The sequence below is a fragment of the Arvicanthis niloticus genome, chromosome 11 (genome assembly GCF_011762505.2).
Source record: "Arvicanthis niloticus isolate mArvNil1 chromosome 11, mArvNil1.pat.X, whole genome shotgun sequence".
Taxonomy (NCBI): domain Eukaryota; kingdom Metazoa; phylum Chordata; class Mammalia; order Rodentia; family Muridae; genus Arvicanthis; species Arvicanthis niloticus.
Window position 1 is genome coordinate 36,471,005 of NC_047668.1, and position 19,242 is coordinate 36,490,246.

General features: G+C 42.9%; 1 protein-coding gene across 26 annotated transcripts in view; it reads right to left on the reverse strand.

Moving 5' to 3' along the window:
* Myt1l (myelin transcription factor 1 like) overlaps positions 1-19,242 on the reverse strand; it is a 383,678-nt gene that overhangs the window by 169,434 nt on the left and 195,002 nt on the right. For all 26 annotated transcript variants that reach the window (XM_076942026.1, XM_076942031.1, XM_034514008.2 and 23 more), the window contains one exon: positions 16,443-16,578. The gene's annotated coding sequence lies outside the window, so the exon portion shown is untranslated. The remainder of the gene's footprint in view (positions 1-16,442; positions 16,579-19,242) is intronic.

A 19,242-nucleotide genomic window follows, 5' to 3' on the forward strand; every position in this document is an offset into this window, starting at 1 on the left:
TCATGCTGAACCATCAATCCTAAGTGAGAGTGTGTTGCTTGTTTGCTTAACATTATTTTTGTAGGATTGAGAACATTGAGATTGGTAATAATGGAGCCCTACTTTAACTCTCTAGCTTATTCTCCTGCTGACTCTCTTCACATTGCCTGCCTACTCCCACACTCAGCCTGCAAGTGCATACTTCTCCATTTTTTCTCTTGACTAAACCCCTCTTAGCTTCAGGACTGTACTCAGGAACATTTCTCCCCGAGGCTTCCATGACATCCTGGACCTTGACTCTATTAGATTTTCCTCTAATCATGACTGGACACACTGGACCGCAATTGTTTAGTAACCGGCATATACTGTCCCACTGATAGAGTCCTCTGTTGCCTCCAAGTTCCTGTTTAATGACCTTGTTCCCTGTTTATTTTCAGGACTTGGGACGGCCACAGCTCTAAGGAGGCAGCCAGTATATCCTGATGATGCATAGAGGTACACTGCATGTTGGTCCTGCCCTGATGCTAATGATAATTAAGAACTACTATGTGCTTTACAGTACTTTCATCAATTGTAGCATTTAAGCCTCAGTCTCACAAAGAACGTTGAGTGATAATTCTATGAATGATTTTGTTTTGTCCTACAGATATATCTTCAGCTCAATAAATTAGCCAACTTGCCAGAACCTTGACCTCTTTACTGTTAGAAGATTGAAAGTTTGTCATTTGAAGGAATGTCTAAAGTTGAATTAAACATGAGAAAATGTGACTCATTCATAACGAATATGATAAATGATAAAGAATGGATATGATCTTGAATCTAGAGAAGGTCACACGTTCTATGCCCATTAAAACAAGACAGAAATTTCCAACAAAGACTGGCACACTTCGGTGGAGATAAGATATGTCAGTATCAGAGTATTGAGGCATCTGGCTCATTCTTCATGCATTTAGACCTTGTACAGTAGAGCATAGCCAGTGTCCTAGGGGTTGAAGAGGAACATTGAGGGCTGTTCCAAGTAGAATGACTGCTACACATACAGGTATAACTAGTATGAAACCAGGTGATAATGGTTCATGCCTGGCTACACAGAGGAGTGGGTATCTAGCTGATGTAGACATGAGAAATGCAAAGGCTGAATATTTGTTATGTGTGAGAACAGTTGTGGCCATCCTCCTGCGGAATGTGATCTCTACATGGAGAAATATTCCTTCAGTGTGTTGGCTGTGTGATTGTGAGTGTGCATTTGTGTGTGGGAGGGGGAGTGTTTGCTCCAAGTGACAACAGATACAGCTACATCCCTGTGGAGGGAGCTACCTGAAGTAGAGCAACCAATGATAGGCATAGGCTACTGCTTCAATTTAATTTCTCTTACCCTGGTATTCTGATTAGTCAACCTTGTATGTTTGGGAACAAAGGGTTTATCCTAAGCACTGGACACTGGTTTATGTGCATATGAATTATGTGTCTGTCCTTAGCATTTGACAGTGGCCTGTGTGTAGGAATAAGGATAGGGGAGAGGTCTCTCCTCAATACTGGATATTAGGGGTGTACATTCTGTGTTCTTGGCAGGTATTAAAGTTTTACATGCACGTAGTACCTGTTGTGCATATATCAGACATTTCCAAGTGTTTCCTTCCTGGATAGAAACAGTGGAACAGTGATGCAAATAAGTCTTAGTCTTTACCCTGGGTGATCTGAGAAGGGTCTCTCTCCCTTGGAGTTGGTGTGCGACCCTGAATGGTGCAGATGAGAACTTGGACAAACTCAGGCATCTTCCTGACCAACAGCTGACCTGACATAGGAGTATATACTTGCAAACACGCACCTGAATATCATTAGACAAGAAAACTAATTACAAGTACATGTTTACATCTACATTTCTTTTAAAGTATTGGGATTTAAAGTATTGGGAATCCAGCATTTTCTGGAGAATTAAAAATATGGCTTTTTTAAAAAAAAAATCACATAGCCTCCTTTTAGATAAAATTATAAATGTAATAGTTTAGAAGAAGCATTATGATACATTATAGTCAGTGAAATTGTGAGCTCCAAATCTTCGCTAGAGGCTGGTTATTGGGGTCAATTACCTGAACATCTAAAGTGGAAGTATTTGTGCTCAGGGACAAGTTATTTTGCTTCACCAATCATTATGTCAATGTGAAGCTAAAAAAATCTATCAACGAGTAACTGATTCCTATTACACTTATAAAAGTTCTCCTACTGATACCATCACTATAATAACCAGTGTGCTTAGAATCAGAAAAGTAAAAAGAGCAAAAGGAGACAAAAAGTCTTGGTAAAGAATAGTGGCACGTTTTAGGCTGACCTTTCTGGAAAATTGTGTCAGCTGTGTACACACACACACACACACACACACGCACACACATACACACACACACACACCTGAAAACACCTGAGGTTTGACCCTCTCACAGTCTCACATAGTAGGTGAATAGAAATCATCTCTTGGTGAATGATTGGGTTTCTTCTGGTTACACTGTATTTTTTCATTTAGTTGGGGCTTTGGAGAGAGGTTGTAACTGAACTGCATGGCCTAAATTTACAATTGGACAATAGAGCAGACTGTGAAACTTCTATACTCTGGGTCACCTACAGCCAGCCTAAAGCTCCTTGTCTCTCTCCTAATGAGTTCAGTTGCAGGAGTGGAAGAATAACAGGTCTGTTGACCCTGGTCATTAGAATGGCTCCAGAGCATGGCTCAAGGCCTTCCAGGGTGACTTGAACCTGGATATGAACTGAGTATTCTACATAAAAAGATATCCCTTGTTATTTATTAAATGAATGAATGCCAGAAAGACCCTCTGTCAAGGCTCCACCTAACTCTGGGCAGTGAGTGAGTGGTTACCTCATTGGCTCAGTAGTACCCATTTGCCCATTTGTTGACCACAGTATATCTTGGCTTTGTTCTGTCTTTACATACCCTGGCTTCCTTGGAGGCTTTCTAAATAGCTGGGGTCTCTGCATACCTCTGTTGTGTAGATAAGCAGATTTTTCTCTTCTTAACAAAGTCTTATATTAATTAGCTTAAACTGCAATGTATTTCCTGCCTCAGCCTTGTGAGTTCTGGGACTATACTCATGCAATACCACATCAGACATCTGTAGTTCATTCTGGTTGTTTACCCAGCACATGCAGGTCTTTGAACTCAAGGCTCTATGGCTGTGAAAGATTCTTTCTTCAGGTATTTGTACTGAAGCTGTCATAAAGAAATTGTGCAGTGTAACTCCTCTCGACACCTGTAGCTCACTTATGAAGCCAGTGTCATTGGTAGAGTTTTGGTTTTGAGGCCACGAGTAGCCTTGCATCCTGGTACCAAGCTTGAGAGGAACATTGAAAATGGTACCAAACTGAAAGATAACCTGTCTAATTTAGGTCACATTTGAGTATTATTTTGGTACTTCCACTGGCAATGCCAAAAATTTAAACTTAGTCATATGCATTTCTTTGAAAAACCCTATTCTGAAACCCTATTCTTATCTTTGATGAAGGATAAATTACAACAAAAATCCCATGAAATTGCTCATTATTTTCTTATGTAGTCTTGGCACAAATAGAGAAAGGGCTTTGGCACTTGACTCAGGGCCTGACTCAGCTTCAGTACTCTAGGCCTCCCTCCATCCATTGCTCCAGGCCAACAGCCTGCATCTCTATTCTAGCTGCCACCTCTGCATTGTTAGCTTCTGCTATCCTAGGCTCTATATTCTCAGGTCAGCTGTGTGCCTCCTCATGACTGCACCCTAATTTACAATTCTCCTTTAGTGAATTCTCACCTCTGGATCGATCTCTAGAGTCCTCTCCATGTATCCACCTTCTTGGCCTCTTGATGTTGTCTCTATAACCCTCTAGCAGGTCTGACACTGGATACAAGCTGGAAGGGAATGCTTGATACTGGATTCCAGCCTATTCTCTCTGAAGCTTTGACTCTTTGCTCACCTGAACCTCACAGATATTCTCTGTGTGTTTCCTGAAACCTTCCTTGGGGATTTTAGCTACTAGTTTACAGTGACTGTTGCCAAACGACCCTCTACAACAGTCCACATGATTTCTATTTCCACTCCAGTGGCCCCCTGCCTCCAAAACCTGGATCCCTTGACTCCTCTGCTGCCAATTTCTGCCCACTGCAATACTATGCTTGTCACCACAAACTCAAGGTTCTACCAGGACTCTACCCTCCTAGTTGCTTTGCTTTCTTTCTCCCACACCTTGACCTCAACAAGCCTTTGAGCAACCATGCAAGGGCCAATGTTTTGTGCAGTGGATCTGTTACTTTCTTGCTGGCCCTCAGAACCTCATTTTGGTCATTCCAGTTGTAGAGTCATTGTAATAGCCTGTGAACCCCCTGGCTTGTTGTTATTAGTTTCCTCTCAAGAAGTACAGCCCTCAGTTTCATTTCCTTCTGTGTTGAGCCTTCATTAGGCTGAGGCTAGAAGATACCAGAAGATTATACCCTAATCACATGAGTCTCTGGTCCTCCTGACAGCCATGTGATTGCATGAATCCCCTTTGCTGCCCTCCTGCCTGGCTTTCCCTAAGATACACTCAAGCCTTGTTCCTTTCCTCATTGACTGCAGAGACTGGGCCTGCTGTTGTATCAGAAGAAAACCAGTGACAGCAGTAGCTTCTGCGGGGCTGGAATGTAGGGTCCCTGGGTGGTGGCCCTCCATTGCTGAATAACACTTCTGTCTACTCCTTCCTCACTTTCTTATCACTCTGGTTCCTGGGGAGTCATACTGGGTAGCAGTTGAGAGCAGGGCCTCTAAAGCCTGAGCTCTATCCTGAGCCTATCTCTGTACCAACCTGTGTCTTTGAGACTTCCCCTACTGTGTAGTCATCATGACTGCCATCATTCCAGGTGCATGAGGATCCTGTGAGATAACAAGCATGGTGCAGCTCACAGTGTGGTAGTATTTTTGCTGTTAAAGTATTCACTTAAGCTGCCCTACCATTAGCTTATATTCTATTATTTCTTGGGTATGCTGAACCATTATATGCCTCACATGCCACAGCTTCTGTTCCCTTCTCTCCTTTCTCTTCCATGTGCAGTGAGGGAGGCCACCCATCCTAGCCCTCTTCTTTCCTCAAACAGCAGGCTTTCTGTTTAGTACTGGCTGACCCAGGCTCCAGGGGTGTGCTCAGGCCATGGTTTTGCCTCTGGCCCAGCTTGGAAGAAGGCTAAGAGGGTGTCTTTTGCTCTGCACATTGCCACCTCCAAAACAGAGAGGCCTGCACTGAATCATTCAGTGCCCTGATATGTTTGTGGTATGGGGGATGAAGATGTGAGTTGTGAATATATGTGCAAAAGTCTGTCATTTGAACATCCATGAACAAATGCTGATTTGCAGGTCATCTTTGTCAGAGATGAGGCCATAGTTGAGACCAAGGGGGTATTTGATTGATTGGAAAGCTTTCTGGTTTGTTGCAATAAACCAAAATCAAGTTGGAAAGAAGTGAGTTTATTTGAGTTATAGGCTAAACCCCATAATGAAGCCAAGGAAGAAACTCCAGGCAGGAATTTGGAGACAGGAATCTGGAGACAAGAACTAAAGTAGACAGCAGAGAGGACTGATGACTATAGACTTGCTTCCAGCTTCATATTCAGCTATTTTTCATATATATATATATATATATATATATATATATATATATATATATATATCAGGCCCACCTACTCAGAGTGTCACTACTGGCAATGTACTTGACCCTTCCACATCAATCAACAATCAAGAAAACATCACAACAGATATATGGCAACAAGCCAATCTGATGGAGGCAGTTCTTCAGGTGATGGTTCCTCTTGCCAGCTGACTAAAGGTTTAGGTCAAATTGACCACTGAAGGTACTTAAAACAGAGAGGAAGACACAGATGATCAGTTTAGAGAACAGAGACTGATTCCTTCTTCTTTGTGCTTTATATTTGTAGCTTTCTGAGAAAAGAATGGATACTGGATAACAGGACCATGTTGAGCCTTTTCCTCTTGTACCCAGAGAGACTAGACCAGGTGATGGATACATCTAACTTCTTCCTCCTGAACTCACACTGGCATCACAGGCATCTTTCTTCAAAAGGGGCTGGTATCTGTAGTCACTTTAAAAATACTTCAGCTCTCACTGAGGACTCTGTCTTCCTGGCCCTCTACCCCCTCCCTCTATTTTGGGACCAGGCCCCATTATCACTGAGCAGAGTGACATTCACAGCAGGTACAAGCGACACATGGGGATTCGTTGGATCGCTTACACTAATTGGATATCTGTGCTTGCCAGGCGGATGGCACAAGTAGGAGGTGTTTGAACACGTGAGCACAGAGTGCTGCTTACAGTCCATCACCATGTAGTAAAGAGAGTTGGCAGTTCGAGTGCAAGGTACCTGATAGCACATAGAAGCCAGCTCCAGACTAGAGGATTGAAGCCTGTGGTAAAACCTGTGAGGAGTAAAAGAAAGTGGCTTGCCTCCCACATTGCCTCCCTGTAAAATTTATGTAAGAAGCTGCCATTAGCACTAATGAGAGTTAGCAATGTGACTCTCCCATGAAACGATGGGAGATGAGCCTCATCCCTCACTCTGCGGAGAGTGTGGGCTCTAAAGCAGGCTTCCAGCGGGCTGGGCGGCAGTGCATGGGTGTAACCTGCCCTCCGAGGTAGTGAAGCAGCAAGCTTTGGCCCAGTAGCCTGCTGGATAAGGGCCTGGGACAGGTTCCCACAGAGTGATACATGGAAAATGTTGTGCGCAAGAGCCGAGTAATTTACAGATCATCCTCAGAACCACCCACTAGCTCACAAAACACCATGTTGGAATAGACCCTATGCTGTGGACTGATTTCACCTATGCGTCCTCCTCAGGCTCTGGGAGGGCACGAGCAGCATTTTAAAGATGGGAATGACTTGTCATGTCCACTCTCACAGGGCTGTAGTATGCATGCACTGAGACTCCAATGCCTCATCCCAAGACAGTGCTATAATTTTCATCAGGTATCCTGGCTCTTTCTGGGGGAGCATCCTGTCTCTGTGTCCTCTCCCATGTGTTTGGATTATGTAGCTCTATGTGAAAGCCCTGTTCTCTCAGAGAGCCAGTTCTCTCTGTGCATTTTATGGACATCACTATACCATTGCACTCTACCTCAGCATTCTCTTCTGGTGTGTTCCTGCAGCATGTCTAGGGAACACATCACTACCTGAGTGAGACTTTCTTACTCCACAGAGCCACTTTCAGCTTGTGTCTTTGGGGTGCTTTTATATGCTGGTCTGCAGTTTCTCTGCAAATATTCAGTGAATATTAACATGATCATTATAAGAAAGAACATAGGCATACACATTACAATGGCCAATGAACATATGAAGCTAGGCTATGCAAATGAAATCTCCCCTCTGAGGGAGCCCCTTCCATTCCTTTCCCCTGTGTCCTTGCTTTCCCTTGCAAACACTCACAAATCAAGGTGTTTTAAAAATATAGAGTGACACTATACAAATCTCTGAATCCTGTAGTGTTTTGTGTAACATCATATCTTGAGATGATTGGTTAGGTTCATATAATCGAACGCATTAAAATCTCATAGTGTCTCATGAGATAAATGCAGCACAATTTCTTAGCCAGCCTCCCATGGATGAATGTTTGTGTTATTTCCCCAAACCATGCTCGTACCAGTAAAACTTCAATAAATGTCACACACACAGTCACACTTTTGCTAGGCTTACCATGTGACAAGTGCCACTTAAACTCATTCAACTGTTGCCGTAGCCCCCAGGGGTATAGATGCAAAGATCAGGACAGTCATACAGAGGAGAAAGTTGAGTATCTGCAGCTAACATAGAAAGCATGGAGACTGGCCTGTGCCCCCAGCATGCAGGCTTTGCACATGCAGCAGTTGAGGTGGAGTAGCTACGCAGGGCAGGCTTCTCTAAGTTTAGTGCTATTTCAAGCTAGGCCACGCTCTTATAACACTGTTACCTATTTGATGGTTGTCAGTAAACATGTCATCGAAGCTGAACATTAAATCCTGCTGGAACAGTGTGAGCATCTTTTCTAACGTGAAATCCAGAATGACTTCTAAACCCTATGCCCATTCCCAGTTCATCTTCCTGCCACATTTAATCTTCTAATTGTTCTGTTTACTTTTGGTTTGTTTGTTTGTTTGTGTGTGTGTTTGTTTTGAGATGATTGGGTCTTATGTAGCATAGGCTAGCCTCTACCTTGCCTCCACCTACTATGTGCTGTGATTACTGCCACTATGTTTAGTTCAGTATCTCACCATATCTGTCCATGTCTATGATATTCCAGCCTTGCTGGGCATTTTGTTTTGTTTTGGGTTTTTTGTGTGGTTTTTTTTAGGGGGGGGGGTTGTTTTGTTTTGGTGTTTTTAGCTTTTCACATGTGTAGATTTTACAACCATGTCTACCCTGGGACTTGGGCCTTTTTCACTTCAACTTCAAAGGGCTTCTGATAAGGGAAGATTCGGTCTTTTCTATATTATCCATGTTCAAAAAGCAAGGGCCTCTTCAGACTTAACTGGCGGTCAGTGAGCAACCAGTTTTGTTTCTGCCTAAGTGTATATATGGGATATGGGTCTCCACATTTATAAAGGCATCATATGGGGTATGGCTAACATAGGTTTTATCCTGTGCATTAGAGTATGTCCAAAAGAAAAGTAGGCTATGCATCTAGACACTCGTGTGCCCAACAAGGATCGTTCTAGAAACTTCTGGACAATTTGACCGCGCACGATAGACTTCACAGGTGCAAAGAAAAAGAGTATATTTCCCTAAACATTCTTTGGCAGAAGTGCCATACAATAATTCTTACACTGAACCAAGTTACATGTTTCTATTTTTTTAACTTGTTATTGATTCTTTGTTAATTTCACATTATGCACTCCAATCCTACTCATCTTCCTATCCCTTCATAGCCACCCTCAGCCCTTGCAACCTACCCACAAAAGAAAAGGAAAGAAAAGAAAAGAAAAGAAAAAGAGAGAAAAGAAAAGAAGATAAAATTTAAAATAAATCTTGTTGTAGAAACTGTAGAGTGTCATAGTGTGTCACATAGTATTCCCTTTTGTCCACAAATCTTTACTTGCAAATATTTATTGCAATGAGTTATCAGTCTGTTTCAATGCCTCTGGCTTCTGCTACACTGTCTATACTGGATGCTCACAGGAACTCCTTTTGGATATACTGTTGCCATGTGTTGTAGAGCTCCTGCAAATTTGGATCTGCAGGACTGACCCTTTCATGCACTCTAGCAAATCATATATGGGGTAAGTGTTGAAGTGGGCCAACACAAAGCCCTGGATCTGGGCCTGGAAGGTAGCTGAGTTAGTCAGCCCATTAGCTCTCCTGCACTCATACCACCAGGGTGAGCTCTCCAGCACATCTCTGGCTAGCTCACCCAATGACACAACTAGTGTTGTGTATGTGGGGGTGGGGGGGGGAGGAGGGTCAGCTCTCCTGCTCCCATGTGCTTTGGGTCAGCTCATGCACACCATTACCTCCAGGGCCAGCTGTACCGTACTGCTCAGGTAAGATTTAGGTCCCACTCTCCTGAGTATTGCAGCCAATGAGGGGCAGAGCCAGCTTTGCCGGTCTCTGACCTCAGGACCAGCTCTTCTACCTGCCATAGGCAGTGAGGAGTAAGGGCATCTCTCCTTTACCCAAGCCACCCCAAAACAGACTAGGGGCAGTGCTAGCTCTCCCATACTCTTGCCCTTGGGGCTGGCTCACTTGTTCCCCAGTTGTCAGGGTCTCCTGTAATGCGCTAGCTCTATTGAGTGTGGTGGCCAGGGAAGGGCTGGGCCAGTTCAGCACAGTGCTTCCAATGGTAGTCCAGACCAGGGACATTTGAATGGCCTTTGGTGGTAACACAGTCCTGGGTCATCAACATAGTCTCTGGCTGCCACAGACAGGACCCATGGTAGCAGCATGGGTCCCTATGTCTCCATGGCCTCAGGTGGTAGTGCTGGCCACTCAGATCAGCATGTGACTCCCAGGCAGCACAGCTCTCAGAGAGTCACATGATCTCCTGTGGCAGACCAGACCATGGACATCCACTTGGCGTTTGGTGGTAACTTGGGCCATAGACATCAACACCCAGACATGGCCCTTGGTGGCAGCCCAGGCCATGGCCGCCTCATATTCACCTGCCCCTCACTACTGTCTAGATTCCAGTTCCATCTTTCTCTACAATGTATGAAGCACTTCTTCACTTTTTCTTCCATCTCTCCACCGTGTACTCCATCTTTATTGTGATGGTGCCTGCAGCAGGTGCTTAGGTGACTTTCTTCAGGCCTGGCCACTGTGGGCTGCCCAGGCCATGGCCACATGTTTCTATTTTTGGACAGAACTTTGAAAGGGTCAATTTGGTTGACTTCATATAAAGGGAAGCATTGCAAACAGATAAGAAGACTTAACTGAAAGATCCTGAGGCAGATGTTCACAGCTAACTATTGTTCGGATCAAAGAGTTTTCAATGGAGGAGTTAGAGAGAAGACTGAAGGAGCTGAAAGGGTTTGTGGCCCCATGAGGAGAGCAACAATACCAACCAACCAGAGCTTCCCAGGGTCTAAACCACCAGCCTGGGAGCATATAGGGAGAGACCCATGACTCCAGCTGTGTATGCAGGGAAGGATGGCCTTGTCAGGCATAGGTGGGAGAGGAGATTCTTGGTCCCATGAAGGCTGGACACCGAGTGGGGGGAAATTTGAGGGTGGGGAGGTGGGGGGGGGTAGGTGGGAGAACATCCTTATGGAAACAGGAGGAGGGGGGATGGGATAGAGGGGTTTCTGCATGGGGGGGAATAGGGTAAGGGGATAAAATCTGAAATGTAAATATAATATCCAATTAAAAAAGAATGATTGAATAACAAAAAATAGAAAGAAAGAAAGAAAGAGAGAGAGAGAGAGAGAGAGAGAGAGGGGAAGAGAGAAAGAGAGAGAGAGAGAGAAAGAGAGAGAGATCCTGAAATGGAATATGGTACTTGCTATTTCAGCAGGATATTCTTCTCTAGAACTACTACTAACAGTTGATCCCTAGTAGAAAGATGGTACCCAATCTTTCTGTCAAAAAAAATTAGGTTCCAAGGAGAGGGTGTAAACTATTATTATGGAAAGAATATGAAAACAGTAAACAAGTCAGTATTTAGCTTAACTTCTTGGACGCAATTTCCCAGCAGGGCAGGTTTCTTCCCACCACAGATTTTAGCAGTGACGCACCCGCTCTTTTTTGTTTTTTATACTACTTATTCCTCCTCACACATTCATCTAATTTTGTTTATGCGTCTTTTTCTTCATTAGGGAATCTTTTTTCCCCCAGGCTCACGCAAGTTTCCTGAGGAGCTAGGTCATAGGCTCCATTCCACAGGACACTCACTCAGCAAGACCTCTCTCTGCTGATCATCTGCCCTCTATCTCCTAGCTATGTAAATCCCCTCCAGTATGTGGCTCTCTGAGCTTCCCATCCACCACCAACATGCACGGGCCCTGGTGCCCTCGCCTACTTCTCAGCTTTGCTTCCATTCAAACATCCATGGGCTACAGCTTCATTGTCCTCAGGGGAAGTAACGAATACCACAGAGGGTGGTTTGTATCATACTCCAGGGAGGACAGGAATGGCAAGTGTGTGGTCTACTTTCCAGAAGGCTGGTAGCCCATGACCTCAAAAATGCAAGTCATGAGGAAGGCAAATTTCTATGGTTTTATAAGATAAATTCCAGGAAAATCAAAGCTGAAACAAGTTTATGTATTTTAAACTCTTTGTAATGTTTATAGTTTATGATTGTAACGAAGTCACAAGAATTCAAATAAAGCATTACAAATGAATCATGATGGACACTTGAAAAGGACTTAGTGAGGATCCTGAAAGCAGGATTCAAAATTATAATTATTAGGTTGTTTTCTAGGCAAAGAAAAAAAATCTATGATAGTGGTGAAGGAGGACACCCATAATCTTGTTCTCTGGAGGCTGAGCCTGGAGGATTATCATGAGTTCAAAGCCAGTTTGGGCTACATAGTAAATACTAAGACAGACAAACTACAGTTTCAAAGAAAACAAATTCTAATGCACAAACAAAAATAAACAAGAACCTCTTGTTATCAACCTTGAAGCACTCAGTGAGACTGCTGATTGAGCATCATCTCAGCAGTTTTGCAAGCTCTGTGCAGAAGCACAATCCATACACATGCACATAAACACATTCAAATGACCAGGACACCTGGCTTTGCACAGCTTGGTGGTGTGGTGCAGTAGTCAGGGACATGTGTTTCAAGGTAAAATGCATATGTATGTCTAATCCTTTTTAGGCTATGTCCTCACCTATAATCTCTAAGTTCAGACTACTATACACTACTGTATACTACCTTGCTCTAATGTAAGTCATGCTTATAAATGTAGGTGAGAAGCTATAATTTCACAGGTTATTTTGAGGATAAAGTAAGTTAAACAGTACATTTAATACAAGGTTGGCACAGCAGGCATTAATACATGTCTAGCTATTGTTACCTCCTTTTGCAGCTGATTAGATGAAAGTCATCTCATTTGACTTTGGCATACCCCTTCACACCCAACTAAGGCTTTGAAGGAATGGATCTGAGTTAAACTGTGCTGGACTGTTGGAAGTTCCTCTCATTGGAGAGGATTACTGGTTCATAAACCTGGAGCTAAGTCAGGATTTCTTCTTCTGGGCATGAGATCCCTGTTAAAATTGTCATCATTCAGAATGCAGTCCATGCATGTCTCCAGAAACAGATATTGATTTTATTTTCAGTCATATCGTTAGTATGGAAATGGAATGGTCAGTGAGCTTCCTACTTGGGAACTGTGCAGTGAATTGGATTTCTTCTGCACCAGCTGCAGGACATCACAGGTGTTCATAGCTCAGCAATCACAGTGGTAAGTGGGACATGAGAGGATTGGAAAAATGTTCTTGGTCTACATGCCATTCTCTGGCACTTTTATGTCTCCTGTAAGAATAGGCCTAAAGTCCTTATGTAGAGATACTCAAAGAAGTTAGCTGCCATGGACAGACAAGGCCAGGGACTGGAGGACTGCACAGTGAGAAGTGAGAGACCTTGAAAGTAGTGGGATTGGTGCATAGACAATATAATATGTCTACTTAACCAGAAGTCCTGATCCCCCTACTGACTGAGGTAGGGCTGAAAGAAAAGCACCGGGGGAATCAACCATGGTGTGGACCCTGGGTAGATGGAGTGACCAGCAGATGAGAGTATGGACAGACCTGTCATACATTTTTGGAGAGATGGATCTGTTCTGTGCTCCAGTTGAGACGGATGTACTGAAGCTCTGTAACTTTCATTGCATTGCTGTCCTAACTCATCCTATACTGACCTCTTACTGATGTGGTATGACATGAATGAACTCCTGATCTAACCAGAAAACAAGTTGAGTCCCACACTCTCTGCATCCTGTTCTATGGATTGCTCAGGAGCCCTTTGAGGCAGTAGTCTCCTCTTACTTATTTTTACATCTCAAGAGACAAGAAAATTCCTAGCACTGTTGCAACCATGAAAATAGGTACAGACACTGCGAGCACAGGCTTTTACCCCAGCACCTTCACAGAAGCGACCTGAACCCAATGTATGTGTGTGTGTGTGTGTGTTTTGTTAGATCTCATATAGCCCAGTTTGGCCTGAAAGTCACTATATAGCTAAGGTTGGCCTGAACTGGTCCTCCTGCCTCCACCTCCCAAACCCTAGGATTGCAGATATGCACCAGCCTGCTGAGCATCTGAATGTATTTCTTAAACTGGAAATGGATTTCGATTAACGTTTGAAATATAATGGCTACTTGGAGTTGGTGACAGATGTTGAAACTGAATCTGCAACCACCTCCTTCATTCATCCATTCAGGCTGGTTCATATATTCCTGAGTTATTCCTAAAGACTGTCCTAGGCTCCTTGCTACATTAATGGAGCCTTCTGCACTTTGGGTGAGAATAGCAGGTGCCCCCCTTCTGTGAGATTGGTAGTTGTGCATGGGGCTGAGTATGCGTAGGGTTATATAACTTCAGCACGTGAAAGCTGACAGGTGCATACAAGTACTCCCTCACCCAAGCTTCTGTTCACGGTAGTGTTGACTGTGGTCATGAAGGATGCTCTATGACCTGGAGACACCTGTGTTTGGAAGTGTCTATTTTATTATGATGAACACTGTTCTTGCAGTGGTAGAGATTCTGTGGAGCCTTCACACCAGCCCCAACCACCCCATTAGCAACAAACAGAGAACATCTTCAGGCTCGTTTTTGAATAGCTTATTGTTTACCAAGCTAGACTAAGAACAAGTAGGTAATAAAGCATAAATATTATTTTTTTGGATTGAGAAAAGGAATTAAAGCCATGCTACATGTACGAACTGCAATGTATGAAACTCATCACTAAAAAAAGTGAAAATAGTGTATATACCCAATTAAGAATCATAGCCATGCAACTCACATACTCAATGTGATCCTTCTCAAAATCTCATTTTCAAAGAACTATTCTAAAATCTACACAGAATCCCAAAAGACTCTGGGACAAATAGTTGATCCCCAACCTTGTATACAAGGCCAAATGATATTTGACAAAGTATCAAGATAGGAGGGAAAGTCTTTTCAATGAATGACGCTAGGAAAGCTGGAAACCCACATGTAGAAGAATAAAGCTGGATCCTCACCTTAAGTGTATAATAAGACCAACGTTTGTTTGAGGGATCACGACAGGAATGTACGTTCTAACAGTGTGAAACCTTAGAATAGTATAGAAGAGTCACTTCATGACACCAAACCTGATGAGTCTTGAATATGAAGCCAAAAGTACAGGGAACAAAGACTGTATAAGCTGCACTGTATCATTTTTTAAATTGTAGAGTTTTGATGTTTTGATGGATAGTATCAATAGAGTTAATACCACTTGTAAAATGAGAGAAAAGTGCTTAAAATTCATTTTTGATAAAATTTTGTATATTTATAACATATAAAGAATTTTTACAACTCAACAGCAAAAATGCCCTAATTAAAGAAAATTTTATATCTCCACAAAAGGATATAAAAATTTCTCCTCTTCTGCTTCCTTCTCCTCCTTCTTGAGTTTTGAAATGTGGCTTTACTCTGTAGCCAAGACCTGTCTGAAATTCAGTGTATAACTCAGGCTGACATCAAAATCATACTGATCCTCCTGCCTGAGTCTCTCTAACTAACATGGTCTCTCCAGGCACAAACCCCTGTACTTGGTTAAAATAATACAATTTCCTAATAAGTAACATATTCAACACCATTAATCTTTATAGAAATTTTAATCAAAACTACAGTGATACACCATTTTACACTCATTATGATGGATATGGGTATGGATAAGTTGAAAACTCAGGGGAGTTTATACTCAGGGGAGTATAAAATGCTATACCAACTACGAAATCCTCACAAATGTAAAAACACCATATGATCTATGTGATCCACACTTCTGCTTACAGAGACATATCCAGACTTAAAAAAAAAAAAACAAAAAAACAAACAACAACAAAAAAAACAGTGACCTGAACCTAAATTTCTCCATCCTGAGATAACAACAGCATCTGTCTTGATAGATGAAAGGCAGGGAAACATGGGTGTATCCAGGGATAAGACTATTAAAATATCATTCAGCCTTAAGAAGGGAGGGAATTCTGACATATAGCACATAGCATAGTCATGGCTAGACAGATGCATTATGGCCCTACCCATACAAAGACTCCGAGAGCCCAAAATCTTAGGGCCAGGAGGAGGCATGAAGGCTGCTTGGGAGGAAATGAAGAGCTGATGCTTGGTGGGTGTCAAGGTGAGCTTTGTAGATATGTGGAACTCGGAAAATAGATGCTGAAGGCCATGCACGTATGTGAGTATTTTCAGAATTCCTGAGCTATGTGTCTAGACACAGCTAAGATGAACTTTCCTGCTATACTGTGTTATTTTATTACAGTTCATTTTTCTGACAGAAGCTCTGGTAACCTGGAATTTTGTAAAGGAGACAGCTTGCAGGTTCTCATAGCACTCAGAAAGACCCATCAACAATGAAGGATTGTGATATCCTTTCTATGCAGTGAGGTCCTAAATACAAACACTCCCTTCTTAAACAATGGAAGCCCTGAGCAGAACTAAAAATGGAAACAGATCCAACTTCTCAGGAGTTAGCACCAAGGCGGTGCTGCATATCTGAAGAAGAGTAGACAGTCCTGTTAATGGCAAGACATTTCCCTTTAAGTCCACAGTTGGATCAGAGAGAACTCCTAGGTCCTGATCTAGCAACAGAAAGCGTGCCTCCAACTTCATACCCAGCTTTGTCATTAAGGTTAAAGTGTGATTTGTTTAGCAAATTAAAACCCCTCCAATCACAAACATACTTTTATGCTTGTTCAAATCAACAACTTTTAAGGCAGATGTACACATCTTTCCTATGTCAGGCACAGAAAGGCTGGCAGGTCGTTACCTTTACGTGGCTCCTGGAATATCCATATGTCTGTGGGGCCAGCTGGAGCCTTTCTTTTGTTGACAATGCGAGAGACACAAACACTGGACTGGACTCAGTAACTACATCTTCTCCTCTTCTACCAGATGTGGCCACTCTAGAGAAGAATAGAGAAGCAGGATAGTGAGCTGATAGTCACAGTAAAACAGAATCCTATATGAGGGATGTGATTATCAGGACACAGTGCTGCTGGCACAACATTTGTAATGAGTAGTAGGGTATAACGGGCTGAGCACACAGACATCCTGTGAGGGGAGGGTGACACTACCCCCCATATCACAACAGATTTCTGATCGATCATTCTTTATAGAAAAATACCTTTAAGAAACAAGTTAAATTAACATTGCAATGGGAAGATAGCATAAAACTATCATATAGCAACAAAACTAGCTACAAGAGTTATTTGTAATTGGCTTAAAAAGCATTGAGATAGTGTGATGGACCGTAAGGCTAATTGGAGAAGCATAGATCATATTTTCACTTCAGAGGATAGTAACCCTGCCTGCGGTCACATCCTCTAAAATATCTTGCAAGAGTTTGTTATTTGCTGATTTGAAAGAAAGCCAAATATGTGTGTGTATGAGTGTGTGTGTGTGTGTGTGTGTGTGTGTGTGTGTGTGTGTGTGTATATGTATATGTAAATACATAAATAAAAGTGTCCTGGTTTAATTTCTGATGCTGTGGTAAAATATTATGACCAAATCAACCAAGGGGCAGAACTTCTTTTTGCTTATACTCCTAGGCTACAAGGTTACAGTCCTGCAAGCAGCTAGTCATATCACATCACAGTAAACAGCACTGAGAAACAGGCGCCCCACTGCAAGCAGGCTGCCGCTTATGCTCAGCCAGATGCTTTGTTCACACTTACACAGCTCAGGGCCCAGCCCATGAAATATGTGGCCACTCTAGAGAATGCCATTTTCAGGGTGGGTCTTCCTGTATCCGTTAACATTAAGACAATACTCCACAGACAAACCCACAGTCCAACCTAATCTAGACAATTCTTCATTCATTAAGACTGGTGACTCCAGGTTGAGGCAGGTTGACAGATCAAAAGAAGAAACACAGTAATGTCATAAGTAATATTCTTATATTACTTAAAAGTTTTCATTAAAGTGATTTTATCTGTAAAATAGTATTTGGTGGATAAAAATGAAAAGAATATTTGGAGCCCTAAACTGACCCTTCATTTGCCAGGAGGGGCTTGGCAGTAATTTCTAGCTCTTTGTGGGAGCTGTGGTAGAGTGTTCCAGACTGTTGCCTGCCATTATCAGGTGACCTGCAACTCAACCCTTTCATAGTCTCTGAGCACACAGGCTTGGAGGCACACCCTTCTAAGCAGGAGAGCCATGGAGAGGAGGTCAGTGTGGTGGCCAGGACAAAGGCCCTGTCTTCAATCCTTCTTTTTTCCAACCCAAACCTTCATGGGCTTCGTTCTGAGCTGTAGAAGAAAAATCCACAGAGCAATGATGTGAGAGTTCCTTCCCTGAGGAGACATAAACAACACTTTGTTCTTCCTTGGGAGGACCCAGTGACAAGCCAGCATGACAATCTACTGAAGTTTTCCCTAGGGAACTGTCCTAGTTTACTTTCTATTGCTGATGACCAACACCAATGTGGAAGGAAAGGGTTTAGCCAAGACAGGAACGTGGTGTCAAGAACTAAAGCAGAAGCCATTGGAGGACTGATACTTACGGCATACTTTCTATGGCTTGTCCACCTTGATTTTTTACACAACCCAGGACTACCTGCCTCAGGGTAGCACTACCCCCAAGGTGACCTGGGCCCTGTCACATCAATCAATAATCAGGGAAATGCCTCATAGACTCAGTGTATGCCAAGCTGATGAAAGCATTTTTCTCCATCAAGGTTTCCTTCCCAGATGACCCTAACTGTTCAAAGTTGACAATAACTAACCTGCACAAAGGCCAATGAGTTATATTGGGCTTACTCACAGAACATGTGGTGAGTGGGTGACCCCCAAAGCAGCTACAGTGGAAAGTTTTCATTTACTTTTGATAATGGCTTCCCCATTGCCTCTCAGATGCCATTATCTCTTCAGATGAGCTTCCCCAGAAAGTACCTCCAGAGGTGCAAAGCCATGTGGAATTAGGGCAGAGTTGCATACACATGGCTGGGATGGGGGGTTGGAAGATTAAGTGAAGGTTCAATGACTTTCCCCAGCCCATCTTTCTAATGAGAGATGTCAACAGTCAACAAGACAGATGGTGATGAGAGCCTGCAAGTTGGCACAACTGATCTGATGAAGGTAGAGGGTCATTTGCTTAGAGGACAGTGTCCTGTGACAAATGGATTGTAGGCTACCTGGCCCAACCTCAGGAGCTCTTGATACTTTTTCTGTGTGTGTGTATGTCTGTGTATTAGGATATACATACCTACATACCATGTTTTGATTAATATATTATTACCATGTAGAAATTCATAAGAAAATTGGCAGGATCATATAAAACCCCACCTTTGCCCAGCTGCTTAGTATTACTGGAAAGGGTGTGTGAAGAGTATCTGTTTGCCCCATATACTGTATGCTCACTTCTGATGGATCCTGGGATGAGCTCTAAGTGCAGTGTTTAACAGGGAGCAGAAACAAGCAACATAGCGAACTGTCCCCACTCTTTCCCTTCCTCTGTTCTCTTGATTCCCAGAAGAGAATCTTGGCACAGAAGAGATTCAGATGCAGTTAGAAGGGATGCCACAGGGATCTCACTTGCCCTTTCTTCTCCATCCCTTGCAACTTGCAAAA